General features: G+C 39.6%; 1 non-coding gene across 1 annotated transcript; it reads right to left on the bottom strand.

The window, feature by feature from the left end:
- Positions 1 to 16105: 16105 nt before the first annotated feature.
- On the bottom strand, positions 16106 to 16211 carry LOC121206695 (small nucleolar RNA R71). Its single transcript, XR_005901842.1, has one exon. It is a non-coding gene; the product is annotated as a small nucleolar RNA R71 (small nucleolar RNA).
- Between the last annotated feature and the right edge of the window lie 1546 nt (positions 16212 to 17757).

Below are 17757 nucleotides of genomic sequence, written 5' to 3'. Positions count from 1 at the left end.
TAGTAATTAATGACTATGAAGATGAATCAATGCCCATTGGAAGCTTTTGGCGAGATCAGCCCAATGACATCCATGCCCCACATAGAGAAAGGCCATGGAGAAGTCATGACATGAAGAGGTGAAGGAGGCACATGAATTTTGTCTTCATAAATTTGGCACTTATGGCATCTCTTAGCATAACTGATACAATCTACTTCCATGATGGACCAATAATACTCAAATCTCATGATTTTCCTGACCATTGTAAAACCATTAGCATGTGTTTCGTAGACACCCTCAAGGACTTCCTCTATCTTAGCCTCAACAGCGTCAACACATCTTAATAGCACCTGATCCTTTTTTCCTTTATATAAGATCTCCCCATCTAAGACATAGTCATTGGTTAGTCTTCTTAGCGTCTTTTTATCATTCTTGGTTGCTTGATCAGGGTATTCACGATTCTTCTGTAACACCCCTAACCCTTATCCGTCGTTGGAACAAGGTTATGAGGCATTACTAGAAAGTTTAGAACAATATGAGCAAACACATAATTATTCTACATACATATCGCAATTTATGTATAATGTCCCTTTAATGAGCCGCTGAAGTCCAAAACATATATTAGAAATAAATTAGGACTTAAAATTTTTCGTGAAATTTCAAAATTTTTCCTAAGTGCAGAACTCACACATCTGTGTGCCATCCCGTCTGGACTTAAAATGAGCTTTTTACATTAAGTAACTCATAAACGAATCTTTCAGCCAATCTAATATAAGTTCAAATACACCTAAATTATGTCAAAAACCACAACCTAAGGACTTAATCAATGTTTATTCATAACCATTATCATATGTATTATCCAAATCAATTCAATTGATTTTATTCAATCCAATTCAAATACTATATTAAAATGACCCAAACATGCTATTTAATAATCTTAGTATTTCATTTATATTGTATATAGCCTTCCAAAGTCAATTTATAACACCATTTACAATCATATTTCAAAATAACCTATACAATCATCCTAGGTACATGCCATTTTATAAAAGAGAATACACATCACCATTTTGTTGAGTTCGGGATTTGCTTGGATGCTGAACAGAAACTTTTGACTTCAACTGTCCTGTGCATGGAAACAAACCATACACTGAGTATATACGCTCAGTGGTATTACTATAATTCAAATTTATAAATAATGCAGTAAATTATGCATATTCAATTTGCACAATTAATCTTTCAATAACCATTTCATAAGTTGTATTCAATTAAACTCATATACTATTTCATTAATTTCAATTCATTTCATTCTCACTTCTCATTCCGATATCTCAATCCATTTCATATACGTAATCATTCGGTTTATCAATTCATTCAATGCCAATTCTAATTTCCAATTCATTCATTTACCCCTATTAACTTGACTCGTACTTTGACGGATACACGAATCCAACCAAACATACCAGTACAGCACCTTGTGCCTCATCGACCTTGCTGAAGTGAATCGGTACCTAGTACCTCATCGAATTTAATTCAAAGCAATAATACGACACATAGTGCCTCATCAGAATTATCCGAAGCAATATTACGGCACATATAGTGCCTCATCGACTCGAGGTCGAAGTATCCCTGAAAATTTCCAATCCATGGCATGCCAACTATATCCAACTTAGCCCGACTAGTTAATAGGGTTTCCAATTCACTTCCTCAATTCAATTTTAATCAAATTCACACCAATCTCAAGTTTTATATTTTTAATTCAATATCACAATAATTTATTTTATTCAATTCAAATCACTTTCACTTTTCAATCAATATACATTCAAATATTCACATAATTCATAATTCAATATCATTTCTTACCTCAATTCCACTTACCACACACATTAATTAAAATTTAAAAATAAATAATAACTAAATTTGAATTATAGTAATACAAACTGTGGTTTCTCAATTTACTCCTCATCAATCTTTTCCTTTCCTTTCTTGGCTGATGTCTCCGGTACAATATTAGCAATTTGAATTTGAATCCTTAGAACCCTAATTTCCCCTTTTTCTTTCTTTCCATTTCTTTCCTTCTTTTCTTATCTGTTTTTGTTTCAATTTCTATTCTGTTTCATTTCTTTTATTTTTTTTAAAATAGGCATAATTGCCTATTTATCCCCTTTAGTTTTTCTTTAATCTATAATTAAACTTTCACACTTTATTCAATTTAATCCTTATACCTAATTAACCTTAATTTAAACAAATTCTCCTAACCAAAACCTAATTTATCACACAACTAACTTTGTAAACATTTTTAATAAATATTTAAGAATAAATATTTAAGAATCTATTTTACTAAAACGGAGACCCGACAATACACTTTTTCGATACCCGTAAATTTTTGGGTCGTTATCACATATCGCAGTATATCGTGGTACCAAAGGTAATCATCATTTTCTTCTTCTTTGATGTTGTAACAATGAGCTGAAGCCTTATAAATACTCATTTGGATAGGTTTTACATCCTCTTGTTCTTTGATCATGGAAGCTAAAGTAGCCAAGGCGTCAGCTATCTAATTTTCATCTTGCGGGAGGTAGCAAAAGGTGATGTCATCAAACACTTTAATTAACTTCAGGACTAGCCTTCTGTACTCAATCAACTTAGGGTCTCTTGTCTCTCATTCACCTTTGAGTTGATAGATCACTAGTACAGAATCACCATATACCTCTAGTACTTTGATCTTGCATTCCATGGCTGCACGGATACCCATGATGCATGCTTCGTATTCTGCCATATTGTTCGTGTAATCAAAATCAAATTTACTAATAAAGGGATAATGATCTCCATTTAGGGATACTAGGACTACCTTTATTCTGTTACCCATAGTGCTGGAGGCCCCATCAAAATTTAGTTTCTAGGTATGTTCTTCTTGAGCACCTTCTTCAGTAGTCGAAATATACATCAAATCTTCATTTGAGAAGTTGAAATTCAAAGGCTCATAATCTTCTAGAGCTCTACTTGCTAGAAAATCTGCTATTGCGCTCCCATTTACTGCCTTCTGGTTCATATAAACTATATCAAATTCAAAAAGTAGAATTTGTCATCAAGTCATTCTTTCATTTAAAGCAGTCTACTCCATCATATGCTTTAGAGGGTCCATTTTTTAGATTAGCCAAGTTGTGTAGTACAACATGTACTGTCTCAGTCTCCGAGTTGTCCAAATCAAGGCGCAACATAACTTCACAATTGGCGAATATCTTGTCTTACATTCAGTGAATTTTTTACAGATGTAGTATATCGCTCTTTCTTTTCTTCCTGACTCATCATGTTTGTAACGCCCCAATTTTCGGGAATTTTAGGACCTGTTTGTTTTTCGTAGGATTAAGTACGTTAGTGGGCCTCTAGAAGGCCTAAGCTTAAGGTAAAACCCAGTAGTTTTAATTAATTTTAATTCCATAAGAAAAATGGGTTCTGGTTAATTGGGCTTCTAGGTATTAATTGTGTAAAATAAATCACAAGGAAGCATGTGGTAAAGTGGCTAAGTGACGCCACTGGGAATGCTATAAGTGGTGTGTGGATGATTGGGAGGACCCAGGTTCAAGTCACAATGACAGCAAATAAGGGATTAATTTTTATGAATGGAAAAGGTAAGTAGTGGAACTAAAGTGAAAGTCTGTCAGGAGAGGATTTAGGGGTTGATAAGGGATAGGATTTAGGAGTTGATAAGGGATAGGATTTAGGAGCAGATAAGGGAGGAAATCTAGGAGCTGATCAAGGAACAAGAGGTGGCTGGCCAAGGGACTTTAGCATGGGAATTTCGACTAGGGTTAGTGCCAGTATAAATTCGGCATTAAGGGGAAGTTGGGCCGTTTGCTGACCATTTCCCTCTTCATTTTTCTTTCCTCTCTTCATCAACCTTTTTCTTATTCTCCTTTCTCCTTCATAACCAAACCCTTCTAACCTCTTGTTCATCTCCATCCTTCCCTTCAGACGTTTTAAAACCTTCATAGCCTTTGGCCATAAAAAGCTGAAATCCCGAAAGCTACACTTTTTTCTATGCCGATTTTTCCTAGCAAAATTCTCTTATTTTGCTTATCATCTTTGGCCGATTGTTTCCTCCTTTAAACCTCAAGTTTTTGTCGACAAGACCACAGTAAAACCCTATTAATTCATCTTTTTCTACACAGTTGCAAAAAAGCCGAAAACCCCACTTTCATAAGGACTTAGCCGAATATTGAAAACACTGAATGCTTGACTTTGGTGATCGTTTGAGGGTAGAGCGGCATTGGATTTAAGTGGGCATCAATTGGAAACTTTGGTCGAAGTAATCGGTGGTAAGTAGTTTCAAAACATAGTCTTTCTTTCGTATTTTAGGAAAGGCCGAAATCCCTAAATGTTAGGGAGGCTGTCGATTTTGACTTGTAGCCCTAAGGGGTTGTTATAACTGTTCTTCTTTGGTAAATGGTGTGATTTAGAGGCTACTGATCAAGGGCTTGGACAAGTGGAACGATCAGATATTTGGATTTAAGACATAGTTCGGCAACAAGGTAAGAGCAAGAAAGTTCTAAGCATGTTTGGCCGAATATGGTAAGGGGCTATTTTCTCGGTATTAATTTGATATATAGAGTAATATGTTAGTAATTTAATTGCAGGCAGTTCGTGCGTGGATCTCGACAATGAATCATTGCAAAACAGGTATGTAACTGACACCCTCTCATAGACTAAATCGGCAAAAGCCGAAAAGCCGAAATGCCAAAAAGTTGGTATTTTGGGGAATTTGCGAGTGTGCGAATGCTCGTAAGATATTTGGGTTTGTATGTTTGGTATTCTGAAGGTAATAAACTGCAGTACGTGCGATTTCGTACAATTTGATAATGTGGGCTTAATGGGCCAAAAAAAATCGGGTTCATGGGCTAACGAGCTCAATTTGGTAAGTATGCGCGGTAAGTATTCTGATAGTACGTAAATTGATAGGATATGCATGAAAACCCTAGAAGTAGCTAAATCACTACAATACCCTTATGTATGGGAAATTACCATGATACCCCTAGGTGTAAATGACCAATATGCCCCTAGGGTTAATTTTGTCTGAAAAGTATGTTGATTTAAATCTGTATGATGTATGCCATGAATGAATATTTGCTGCATGGGGACATGGGTTATATTTTGGAGGAAGCGTCCTGGTGGCTATGCCACAATTAGCTGATCTGGTGGCTCTGCCACATATTTCTGTTCTGGTGGCTCTGCCACGATTTTCTGTATCTGGTGACTCTGTCACATTATCTGTTTTGGCAGCCATGCTGCAAAATTCTGTGGAGTGTAGCGGTTGGGTGGGTCGAGTAGTCTCCCCACATGGTGAAAGGATGGTATGGGGGTGTACATGGTTGGATATGGGTTGGGTTTTGCATATACATGAAATATCTGATCTAATCTGTTATGGGCCTATGGGCTTAATTCTGTATTCTGTTCTGAGCTAAGGCGAATTTATTCTGTTTCTGTGGTTTGAGCTGATGTGGGCTATGGTTGGGTTAATTTTACACACTGAGTTTCTCCAAACTCATCCCCTATTTTTATCCATGTAGGTAATCCCCAGCCATAGTGGGCTTGGAGCTGCGAGGGATTCGGAGTGGCCACTCGTTCTGCAATATGGATTTCTTCTGGTGATTTGGACTTCAATTTTCTTTACTTTGATGATTTGGGTTTTGATATGTAATAAGGCCGCTTATGATTAGTTTTAATTGGGTTTCGATTTATAACTTATCATGATGACCTTAAATTATTTTAACTATCAGAATGGGCTAGATTTAGGGTTCGTTTTCCAAAAACATAAACTGATTTCGAAGTAACACGATTACAAACAAGGCTTCTGCTATGATAACGTTTTACCAGGTTAAATACATTTTATTCTAAAATAGACATAATTTCAATAGTGACCTAAAAATATACGCGATGTTAGGGTGTGAAAATGGCGGTGTGCATGTCTAAGATTGGATCCGAAAGAGCTTGGTCCTTAAGCAGTCCGATGGATTCACCTCCTTTTTCCGGTTTCCTACCTGGTGCACAGCTTCCATTCACTTTAACCCTTAATGAATTAATCCTTTGAACATCAAGTACGATTTTTTGAACTTGGAATGGAAAAATGTTTTTAACGTTTTTGATATGGCACGTCAGATCCGGTCATAACGTCTAGGCCCGGTTTGGGGTGTTACATTTTGTGGTATTAGAGCCAGGTTGCAACAACTCGGCTGTGGAATGGGTTTACAAAAATGAAGATTTCAAAAAAAAATCCTATTTTTAAAATCTGGACTTCTGAAGGTGGCATTCCGAATCTCCGGCCCAAGCCTGTAAGTATTCTGAATTTTTCTGAATATATTCTGAATTATCTGTCTGTACTGAAACTTTACTAGAATACTCTAGATAGGATGCTACTGAAATCCTAGAAAAGCTTGCTAAAAGACTGAAACTGTAGCTAGACATTGATTTTGCGAAAACCAACTCTAAATTACTGTCTGAATCATAAAACTTCTGTAATAAACATTGGAATGATATTAATGCATAAAATTCATAATTAGATAATACGATATGAGTACAAGAGCCACTCGTGGAAGAGGCCGTGGACGTGGCCGAGGAAGGGCTCGAGCAGTATCTTTATCTTTGGGACATATGCCGGCGGCAGATGCACCGGTACCATCAGCAACAGAAGTAGAGTCTCATGATCGTGGTACCGGGGATGACGCCCTGTCGCAGGCTATGCTTCGAGTTCTGGAGAGGGTTGCCGGGGCAAGTTCGGGCAACGAAATTTGAGGATCGATTTCTGAACGACTCCGAGCTAATGGAACGGAGATCTTTAGGGGCGTATCTGGTGTAGCCCCGATTGTGGCGGAATATTGGTTGGAGGCCACAGAACGAATTATGGATGACTTGGACTGCTCGGTGGAGCAGAAGCTGAAGGGGGCTGTATCGCTGCTGCGAGATGAGGCTTATCAGTGGTGGCTCATCATGAGGGATGGAACCCCAGCTGATAGGGTTACTTGGGAGCTGTTTAAGATAACCTTTAAAGGAAAGTACGTCGGGGCAAGTTATATGGATGCTCGCAGGAAGGAATTCCTGAATCTGGTCCAAGGATGTAAAACTGTCGTTGAGTATGAGGCTGAGTTTCTAAGGCTGAGCCGGTATGCTGTGGGGATAGTCACTACGGAGTATGAGCGTAGCGTTCTCTTTGAGGATGGACTCAGAGATGACTTTAAGGTACTGATTGCTCCGCAGAGGGAGCGAGATTTCGCGGTTCTGGTGGAAAAAGCTAAGATAGCTGAGGAGGTAAAGCGTACTGAGAGGTAGAACCGTGAGAAAGATTGGAACCGTTTTCGAAGTGATTCTGGAACTTCGGGTGGAGCAAATAAGAATGTCAAAAGGGCGAGAGTGGAGGAGCCAGTTCGAGCAGCTCCGGTGAATGTGGTTAGACCGCCAATTTGTGGAGACTGTGGAAAGGTACATTTGGGTGAGTGTAGGAAATGTTCCGGTGCTTGTTTCCGGTGCGGATCTATGGAGCATAGAGTTAAGGACTGCCCACAGAGAGCTGATCAGGCTGAGGTTGCTGTACAGATGGTTGTTCAACCCGCGAGAGGTGGACCACAACCACCGAGAGGACGTGGACAAGGTAGGGGCGAAAATGGAAATGGAAATGGTCGAGGTCGAGGGGCGCCTGGCAGGGGCGCCTAGCAGGGGTGCCAAAAATGCTGAGGCTCGACAGCCAGCGTTGGTGTATGCGGCTCGTCGTCGAGAGGAGGGTGACGCACCTGACGTCGTAACTGGTACGTTTTTGGTTTCTAGCATGTCATATACTGCTTTGGTGGATATTGGATGTACTCATTCCTATGTTGCATGTGCCATATCTGGGTCATTGGGAGTTCATTCTGAAAAGATAGTGAGTGGGGTATCTGTGTTAAGTCCTTTGGGCCACTCGGTTAGGGTAGACAAATTGTATAGGGATGTACCTCTAGAAACTCAAGGTAAGATCTTTCCTGGAGATCTAATGGAGTTGCCGTTCGGAGAGTTTGACCTCATTCTAGGAATGGACTGGCTTGTTAAGCATAGGGCGACTTTGGATTGTGCTACAAAACGAATGGTGTTAAGGACCACGGAGGGTGAGGAGGTTATGATGATAGGTGAGCGAAGGGACTATTTGTCTAATATGATGTCGGCATTGAGGGTCGAAAAGTGGATTCGAAAAGGTTGTGAGGCCTATTTGGCATTCGTAAGCCAGTCGGAAGAGAAGGGATTGACAGTGGATAAGGTTAGGACCGTAAATGAGTTTCAAGATGTTTTTCCGGAGGAACTTCCGGGATTACCTCCAAACCGAGAAGTAGAGTTTGGAATTGACTTGTTGCCTAGAACAGCGCCAGTGTCTATCGCACCGTATAGGATGGCACCGAAGGAGTTGGTGAAGCTAAAGGCACAAATTCAAGAGTTGTTGGATAGGGGCTTTATTAGGCCAAGCGTGTCTCCATGGGGAGCACCGGTGTTATTCGTGAAGAAGAAGGATGGTACAATGCGGATGTGCATTGACTATCGCCAATTGAACAAACTGACCATTAAGAATAAGTATCCACTGCCAAGGGTTGACGATCTGTTTGACCAGCTTAAGGGGGCTTCTGTATTTTCTAAGATCGACCTTAGATCTGGATATCATCAGTTAAGGGTCAAGGAGACGGATATCTATAAGACGGCATTCAGGACACAGTATGGTTATTACGAATTTTTGGTTATGCCATTTGGGCTGACGAACGCTCCTGCGGCATTTATGGATCTGATGAATCTGGTGTTTCAACCATTTCTAGATCAATTCATAGTCGTCTTTATTGATGATAATCTGGTATATTCTGAAACGGAAGCAAAGCATGATGAGCATCTCCGTATAGTGCTACAAGTGTTAAGGGAGAAGGAACTTTATGCAAAGTTCAGCAGGCATGAATTCTGGTTGAGGGAGGTAACTTTCTTAGGACATGTGGCCTCTGCTGAGGGGATTAAGGTGGATCCTCGAAAAATTGAAGCAGTTTTGGAGTGGAAGCCGCCTAGGTCAGTATCGGAGATACGGAGTTTCCTGGGATTGGCAGGATACTACAGAAGGTTTGTGGAAGGTTTTTCGGTGTTGGCTGCACCTCTGACTAAACTCATGAGGAAAGGGGTACCATTTGTATGGACTGAGACCCAGCAGGAAGTTTTTGAAAAGTTGAAGAAAGTTTTGACTGAAGCACCTGTGTTAATTCAGCTGGAGTCTAGGAAGGATTTTACTGTGTACAGCGACGCATCACATGTAGGTTTGGGCTGCGTGTTAATGCAGGAGGGTAAGGTGGTTGCATATGCGTCACGGTAGCTTAAGCCTCACGAGGGGAACTATCCTACTCATGATTTGGAATTAGCAGCAGTGGTTTTTACACTTAAGATTTGGAGACATTACCTGTACGGAGAGAGGTGCATTATATATACAGACCATAAGAGTCTTAAGTATTTGTTGACTCAGAAGGAGCTGAACCTTAGGCAAAGGAGATGGATTGAGTTGCTTAAGGATTATGACTGTTCAATCGAGTATCACCCAGGAAAGGCTAATGTGGTAGCCGATGCTTTGAGTCGTAGAACCGTATCTGATCTGAGAGCAATGTTTGCTCATTTGAGCTTATATGATGATGGTAGTTTGTTGGCTGAATTGCAAGTAAGGCCAACTTGGGTGGACCAGATTAAGGAAAAGCAGTTAGAAGATGAGTCTTTGGTCGCTCGTTTTCAACAAGTTAAGGAAGGGAAAACTTCTAAGTTCGGTTTAAATGATGATGGAGTTCTGTGTTTCCGAGGAAGAATTTGTGTTCCGAAGGACTCTGACTTGAGGCAGACAATATTGAAGGAAGCTCATAGGGGACTATGTGCCATGCATCCTGGAGGGAATAAGTTGTATCACGACTTGCGGGAATTGTACTGGTGGCCTGGACTTAAGCGAGAAGTGACGGAGTTTGTAGGAAAATGTTTGACGTGCCAACAAGTGAAAGCTGAGCATCAATTACCTTCTGGACTGTTGCAGCCGGTAAAGATACCACTTTGGAAGTGGGAGAGGGTAACCATGGACTTTGTGAGTGGGTTGCCATTGACACCATAGAAGAAAGACTCGATATGGGTGATTGTGGATAGGTTGACCAAATTGACCCATTTCATACCAGTACGTACCGACTTTTCGCTTCAAAAGTTAGCCAAACTGTATGTAGCAGAGATTGTGAGGCTTCATGGAGTCCCAGTTTCGATTATCTCTGACCGGGATCCCAGATTCACATATCGGTTTTGGCAAAAGTTACATGAGGCTTTGGGGATGCGGTTGAACTTCAGTACGGCTTTCCATCCTCAAACTGATGGTCAGTAAGAAAGGGTCATTCAGATTCTGGAGAACATGTTAAGGGGATGCGTGATTGACTTTCGAGGTAGTTGGGAGGACTACTTACCGTTGGCAGAATTTGTGTACAATAACAGTTATCAGGCGAGTATTCGAATGGCACCGTATGAAGCACTGTATGGTCGAAGGTGTCGTACACCTAGTTGTTGGACGGAGCTAGGGGAGCGACAAGTTCTTGGACCGGAATTGGTGGCTGATATTGAGGCTAAGGTCAGAATAATTAGGGACAGTTTGAAAGAAGCATCTGATAGGCAAAAATCGTATGCAGATTTGAAGCATAAGGAGATTGAGTACTCAGTAGAGGATATGGTCTTTCTAAAGGTTTCTCCTTGGAAGAAGATATTGAGGTTTGGTAAGAAAGGCAAGTTGAGTCCGCTGTTCATTGGGCCTTATCGGGTTTTGAAGCGAGTAGGCCCAGTAGCTTATCGGTTGGAATTACCTCCAGAGTTGGACAGGATTCACGATGTTTTCCACGTCTCCATGTTAAGGCGTTATCGTTCTAACCCTACTCATGTCGTGCCGGTTGCAGAAATTGAGGTGCAAACTGATTTGACTTTTGAGGAGGAGCCTGTGCAAATTTTGGATCGAGATGTTAAAATTCTGAGAAGGAAATTTGTCCCATTAGTAAAGGTGCTTTGGGGTAATCATGGCAGAGAGGAAGCTACTTGGGAGCCAGAGGGGGCGATGCAGCAACAATACCCTCATCTGTTCGGACCAGGTAAATTTCGAGGACGAAATTTCTTTAAGGAGGGTAGAGTTGTAACACCCCAATTTTTGGGAATTTTAGGACCTGTTTGTTTTTCGTAGGATTAAGTACGTTCGTGGGCCTCTAGAAGGCCCAAGCTTAAGGTAAAACCCCGTAGTTTTAATTAATTTTAATTCCATAAGAAAAAATGGGTTCTGGTTAATTGGGCTTTTAGGTATTAATTGTGTAAAATAAATCACAAGGAAGCATGTGGTAAAGTGGCTAAGTGACGCCACTGGGAATGCTATAAGTGGCGTGTGGATGATTGGGAGGACCCAGGTTCAAGTCACAATGACAACAAATAAGCGATTAATTTTTATGAATGGAAAAGGTATGTAGTGGAACTGAAGTGAAAGTCTGTCATGAGAGGATTTAGGGGTTGATAAGGGATAGGATTTAGGAGTTGATAAGGGATAGGAGTTAGGAGCAGATAAGGGAGGAAATCTAGGAGCTGATCAAGGAACAAGAGGTGGCCAGCCAAGGGACTTTAGCATGGGAATTTCGGCTAGGGTTAGTGCCAGTATAAATTCGGCATTAAGGGGAAGTTGGGCCGTTTGCTGACCATTTCCCTCTTCATTTTTCTTCCCTCTCTTCATCAACCTTTTTCTTATTCTCCTTTCTCCTTCATAGCCGAACCCTTCTAACCTCTTGTTCATCTCCATCCTTCCCTTCAGACGTTTCAAAACCTTTATAGCCTTTGGCCATAAAACGCTGAAATCCTGAAAGCTACACTTTCTTCTGTGCTTATTTTTCCTAGCAAAATTCTCTTATTTTGCTTATCATCTTTGGCCGATTCTTTCCTCCTTTAAACCTCAAGTTTTTGTCGACAAGACCACAATAAAACCCTATTAATTCATCTTTTTCTACACAGTTGCAAAAAAAGCCGAAAACCCCACTTTCATAGGGACTTAGCCGAATATTGAAAACATTGAAGGCTTGACTTTGGTGATCGTTTGAGGGTAGAGCGGCATTGGATTTAAGTCTTTCTTTCGTATTTTAGGAAAGGCTGAAATCCCTAAATGTTAGGGAGGCTATCGATTTGGACTTGTAGCCCTAAGGGGTTGTTATAACTGTTCTGCTTTGGTAAATGGTGTGATTTAGAGGCTGCTGATCAAGGGCTTGGACAAGTGGAACGATCAGATCTTTGGATTTAAGACATAGTTCGGCAACAAGGTAAGAGCAAGAAGGTTCTAAGCATGTTTGGTTGAATATGGTAAGGGGCTATTTACTCGGTATTAATTCGATATATAGAGTAATATGTTAGTAATTTAATTGTAGGCAGTTCGTGCGTGGATCTCGACAACGAATCGTCGCAAAACAGGTGTGTAACTGACACCCTCTCATAGACTAGATCGGCAAAAGCCAAAAAGCCGAAATGTAGGAAATTTGGTATTTTGGGGAATTTGCGAGTGTGCGAATGCTCGTAAGATAGTTGGGTTTGTATGTTTGGTATTCTGAAGGTAATAAACTGCAGTACATGCGATTTCATACAATTTGATAATGTGGGCTTAATGGGCCAAAAAAAATCGAGTTCATGGGCTAACAGGCTCAATTTGGTAAGTATGCGCGGTAAGTATTCTGATAGTACGTAAATGGATAGGATATGCATGAAAACCCTAGAAGTAGCTAAATCACTACAATACCCTTATGTATGGAAAATTACCATGATACCCCTAGGTGTAAATGACCAATATGCCCCTAGGGTTAATTTTGTCTGAAAAGCATGTTGATTTAAATCTGTATGATGTATGCCATGAATGAATATTTGTTGCATGGGGACATGGGTTATATTTTGGAGGAAGCGTCCTGGTGGCTATGCCACGATTATCTGATCTGGTGGCTCTGCCACATATTTCTGTTCTGGTGGCTCTACCACGATTATCTGTATCTGGTGACTCTGTCACTTTATCTGTTCTGGCAGCCATGCTGCAAAATTCTGTGGCGTGTAGAGGTTGGGTGGGTCGAGTAGTCTCCCCACATGGTGAAAGGATGGGATAAGGGTGTACATGGTTGGATATGGGTTGGGTTTTGCATATACATGAAATATCTGATCTGATCTGTTATGGGCCTATGGGCTTAATTCTGTATTCTGTTCTAGGCTAAGGCCAATTTATTCTGTTTCTGTGGTTTGAGCTGATGTGGGCTATGGTTGGGTTAATTTTACACACTGAGTTTCTCCAAACTCATCCCCTATTTTCATCCATTCAGGTAATCCCCAGCCATAGTGGGCTTAGAGCTGCGAGGGATTCGGAGTGGCCACTCGTTCTGCAATATGGATTTCTTCTGGTGATTTTGACTTCAATTTTCTTTACTGTGATGATTTGGGTTTTGATATGTAATAAGGCCGCTTATGATTATTTTTAATTGGGTTTCAATTTGTACCTTATCATGATGACCTTAAATTATTTTAACTATCAAAATGGGCTAGATCTAGGGTTCGTTTTCCAAAAACATAAACTGATTTCGAAGTAACACGATTACAAAAAAGGCTTCTGCTATGATAACGTTTTACCAACTTAAATACGTTTTATTCTAAAATAGACATAATTTCAATGGTGACCTAAAAATATACGCGATGTTAGAGTGTGGGAATGGCGGTGTGCATGTCTAGGATTGGATCCGAAAGAGCTTGGTACTTAAGCAGTCCGATGGACTCACCTCCTTTTTTCGGTTTCCTACCTGGTGCACAGCTTCCATTCACTTTAACCCTTAATGAATTAATCCTTTGAACATCAAGTACGATTTTCTGAACTTAGAATGGAAAAATGTTTTTAACGTTTTTGATGTGGCACGTCGGATCCGGTCATAACGTCTAGGCGGGTTTGGGGTGTTACAATGTTGGCTAATCACACTGATAAATCATAATTTATACATATTTTTACCCCATGCTTAACACATTTTATGGATGATTTTTCCTTAGAATTGGTGAATTCGATGATCCTAATGCCTTGATTTCATGTTTTATACTTAGGCGAACATAAGAGAGCGAAAGGAATGAGAAACAGGCCAAAAACAGAGAAAATGGGCCAAAGTACGAAATCAATACAGCCTAGACTTCCTCACACGGGTAGACCACATGACCGTGTCAATTTGGCAGAATCGAAGCACGATTCACACGGGTAGAACACACGCCAGTGCCATTCTAACAGGTTCGAGCATGGCCTGAAGTAATCTCACACGGGTGTGTCACACGGGCATGTCCCTACCGAGCCCAAGTTGAGTCCAATTCGAAAAAGACAAAATTTGAGGGCTTTTAGGCTTTCTAAAGCCTATAAATACGCCCTAAAGGAAGAAGAAAAAGGAAGGAACAGGAAGAAAGGAAGGAATTACTCGAAGAAAGCCGATTGATCCATCTCAGAAGCCGGATTCATCATCAAGACTGAAGATCTCCCCTCAATTTCCCTTCAGAAGTTTTGGGTTTTTTTTATGTTTTGTATAAATTATTCTTCTGAGATGTTTTCCTTTTTAATTATGAACTAAATCCCCTAAATACCTAAGGGGAATGAAACCTAAGACGAATCTTGTTATTATTTTCTGAATTGTATGATAAATATTTGACTTGTTATTAATTATGTGTTCTTAATTCTTGTTTTGATATTCCAGGATATTGATTCAAGTTAACCTCTTATTTAGAGGAGGAATAGACCCTGTCTAAGAGTACAATTGTCATAATTAAGCGGAGTTGATTGCACGCCTAGAGATAGGGTGACAAGATTTTGCCGGATTAGGGTGAAACCTAATAAGGGGATCCATAGATCGAGTTAATGCAACCCTAGGGTGTTAATTAGAGAAAAGTCTCAATTATTCAATCGAGGGATTAGACGTTATTAGTCTTGAATAGGGATAATAACATAACTTAAGGATTTCTACAGGACAAGTTAAATGAATAAATCGTCCGATTCGGAGTCAGAATAACAAGTGAAGTCTAGGTGGATTCTTCCTTAGGTATTGTCTTAATTCAATCGTTTTCCAAAAGTAATCCCCCAATTCTATTTTTTGTGAATTCTTAGTTTAGTTAATTAGTTAGTTAAAACAAACCCCCTTATTCTTAGGCTAGATAATAAAATGACAGTCATTACTAGTACTTTTAGTTCCTTTGGGTTCGACAATCTTGTCTTGCTAAAACTATACTACTGTTCGATAGGTACACTTTCCTACATCGTGATAATATTTAGTTTCAAGAACGATTAATTATAAATTTATAAAACTTATCACACAAAATCGCAATCAAGTTTTTGGCGCCGTTGTCGGGGAACTAAGATATTAGGAACGCTCAATTTTTATTACTTTAGCCATTTATTTTTCTTGCAAGTTAATTATATTATATTTTATTTTATTATTTATTAATTTACTCTTTTTTTCTCTTGGCAGGTTTTTATAGTTTATAACTAGAAGAAACTCGTCAGGACCACTACTTTTTGACGAAGAAATCGATCGCACAGTTCGCAGAAACCAAAGAGATATAAGGCGAAGCTTAAGATACACAGAGAACGAGAAAGAGGACGATATTCAAACCTAACCGTGGAGATGGATGAAAACCAAGACAATCAGCTACCTCCTGCGTACATGTTGAACTAGCAAATCAAAATCATGCTCCTCGTACTATGTATGATTATGCTAAACCTACTTTAACAGGAACTGAGTCAAGTATAGTTAGCCTGCTATTGCTGCAAATAATTTTGAACTAAAACCTAACACTATTCAAATGATACAGCAATTTGTTCAGTTTGATAGTTTGCAGGATGATGATCCAAACACTCACTTGGCAAATTTCCTGGAATTTTGCGATACATTTAAAATTAATGGCGTTTCTGACGATGTCATTCATCTTCGGTTACTCTCTTTTTCATTGAGGAACAAAGCTAAACAGTGGTTGAACTCGTTACCATGAGGGTCAATTACTACTTGGGAACAAATAACCAAAAAAATTTTATTAAAATATTTCCCGCCGGCTAAAACAACCAAATTACGTAATGATATCTCTTTGTTTGTGCAGATGGACTTAGAAACTCTTTACGATGCATGGGAGAGACACAAGGACCTACTACAAAGGTGTCCTCACTATGGATTACCTCTATGGTTGCAAGTTTAAACATTCTACAATGGTGTGAACCCCTTGACAAGGCAAATGATTGATGTAGTAGCTGGGGGAACCATCAATAACAAAACACCTGAAGAGGCTTACGAATTCATTGAAGAGATGTCATTGAATAACTATCAGTGGCAAGTCATGAGGACTAAGCCAACTAAAACAGCAGGCATTTATAACGTCAATTCAGTTACTATGATGTCAAACTAAGTAGAACTTCTAAATAAAAAGATTGATGGTTCACTTGGTTCTACTCAGGTATATCTAGTAATGAGGTGCAAGACGAATGGAGGAGGAGCATGCACAGAGTATCAACCCTTCAACCCTAGCATCGAGGAGGAACAAGTCCAATATATGGGTAACAATAACTCTAGATCCCAAAATAACCCATATAGTAACATTTATAATGCAGGTTGGAGGAACCATCCCAATTTCTCGTGGGGCAGTCAAGGAAATCAAAGACCACAACATCCTCTGGGTTTTCAACAACCACCCTATCAAAAGGAAAAGAAACTAAACCTTGAAGAGTTGCTTTCTAAATTTATCTCAGTGTCAGAAACCCATTTCCAGAACATCGAGGCAACACTTAAAAATTAACAAGCGTCAATCCAATGGCTCGAAACTCAGATAGGCCAGCTTTCCAAACTAATCTCCGAATGACCACAAGGTAGCTTGCCAAGTAATACTGAACCCAACCCAAGGGAATAGCTCAACGCGATTAATGTTCATGATGAAGAAGGATTCATTGAGCCTGAGCCAAAACTAAGGCAAGAAGCTATGGTGAGCGGAGGACAAGGTGAGGTAGGTCATAATAAAAACAAATCAGTGAATGTCGAATATAAACCTCGTGTACCATACCCTAACACGACAAGGAAAGACCTGTCAGATGAACAATTTGGTAAATTTCTTAAACTCTTAAAAAAAATTACATATTAACTTACCGTTTATTGAAGCTCTATCGCAGATGCCAAACGCAATGAAATTTTTAAATGAGCTTTTAGAAAATCAGCGAAAGTTGGACGAGGCATCACATGTGGAGCCAAACGCAGTTTGCTCAGCTATTCTACAGAATAAACTACCCAACAAACTAAAAGATCCAAGGAGTTTTATGATTCCTTGCTTAATTAGTAGTTTAGATGCTAATAATGCATTAGCTGATTTAGGGGCTAGTATTAACGTCATGCCCTACAAAATGCTCAAACAATTAGGTCTTGGGAAACCCAAACAGACTAGGGCGAGCATTCAATTAGCAGATAAAAATATAAGATTTCCTAGAGGTATTATTGAAGATGTGCTAGTTAAAATCTATAAATTTATATTTCCCGTTAACTTCATTGTTCTAGACATAGAAGAGGATAGCAACACTCTTTTGATTTTAGGATGGCCCTTTTTAGCAACTGTTAAAATGATTATTGATGTTGGCACAGGTGAGCTCACACTCCGTGTGGGAGACAAAACAATCACCCTTCAAGCTCGCAATTCTGGCAACACATTGGAAATTGAAGGTAATCGTCTAAACCATTCTAC

The sequence above is a fragment of the Gossypium hirsutum genome, chromosome A01 (assembly GCF_007990345.1).
Source record: "Gossypium hirsutum isolate 1008001.06 chromosome A01, Gossypium_hirsutum_v2.1, whole genome shotgun sequence".
Lineage (NCBI taxonomy): Eukaryota > Viridiplantae > Streptophyta > Magnoliopsida > Malvales > Malvaceae > Gossypium > Gossypium hirsutum.
This window is presented reverse-complemented; position numbering and strand designations above follow the sequence as displayed.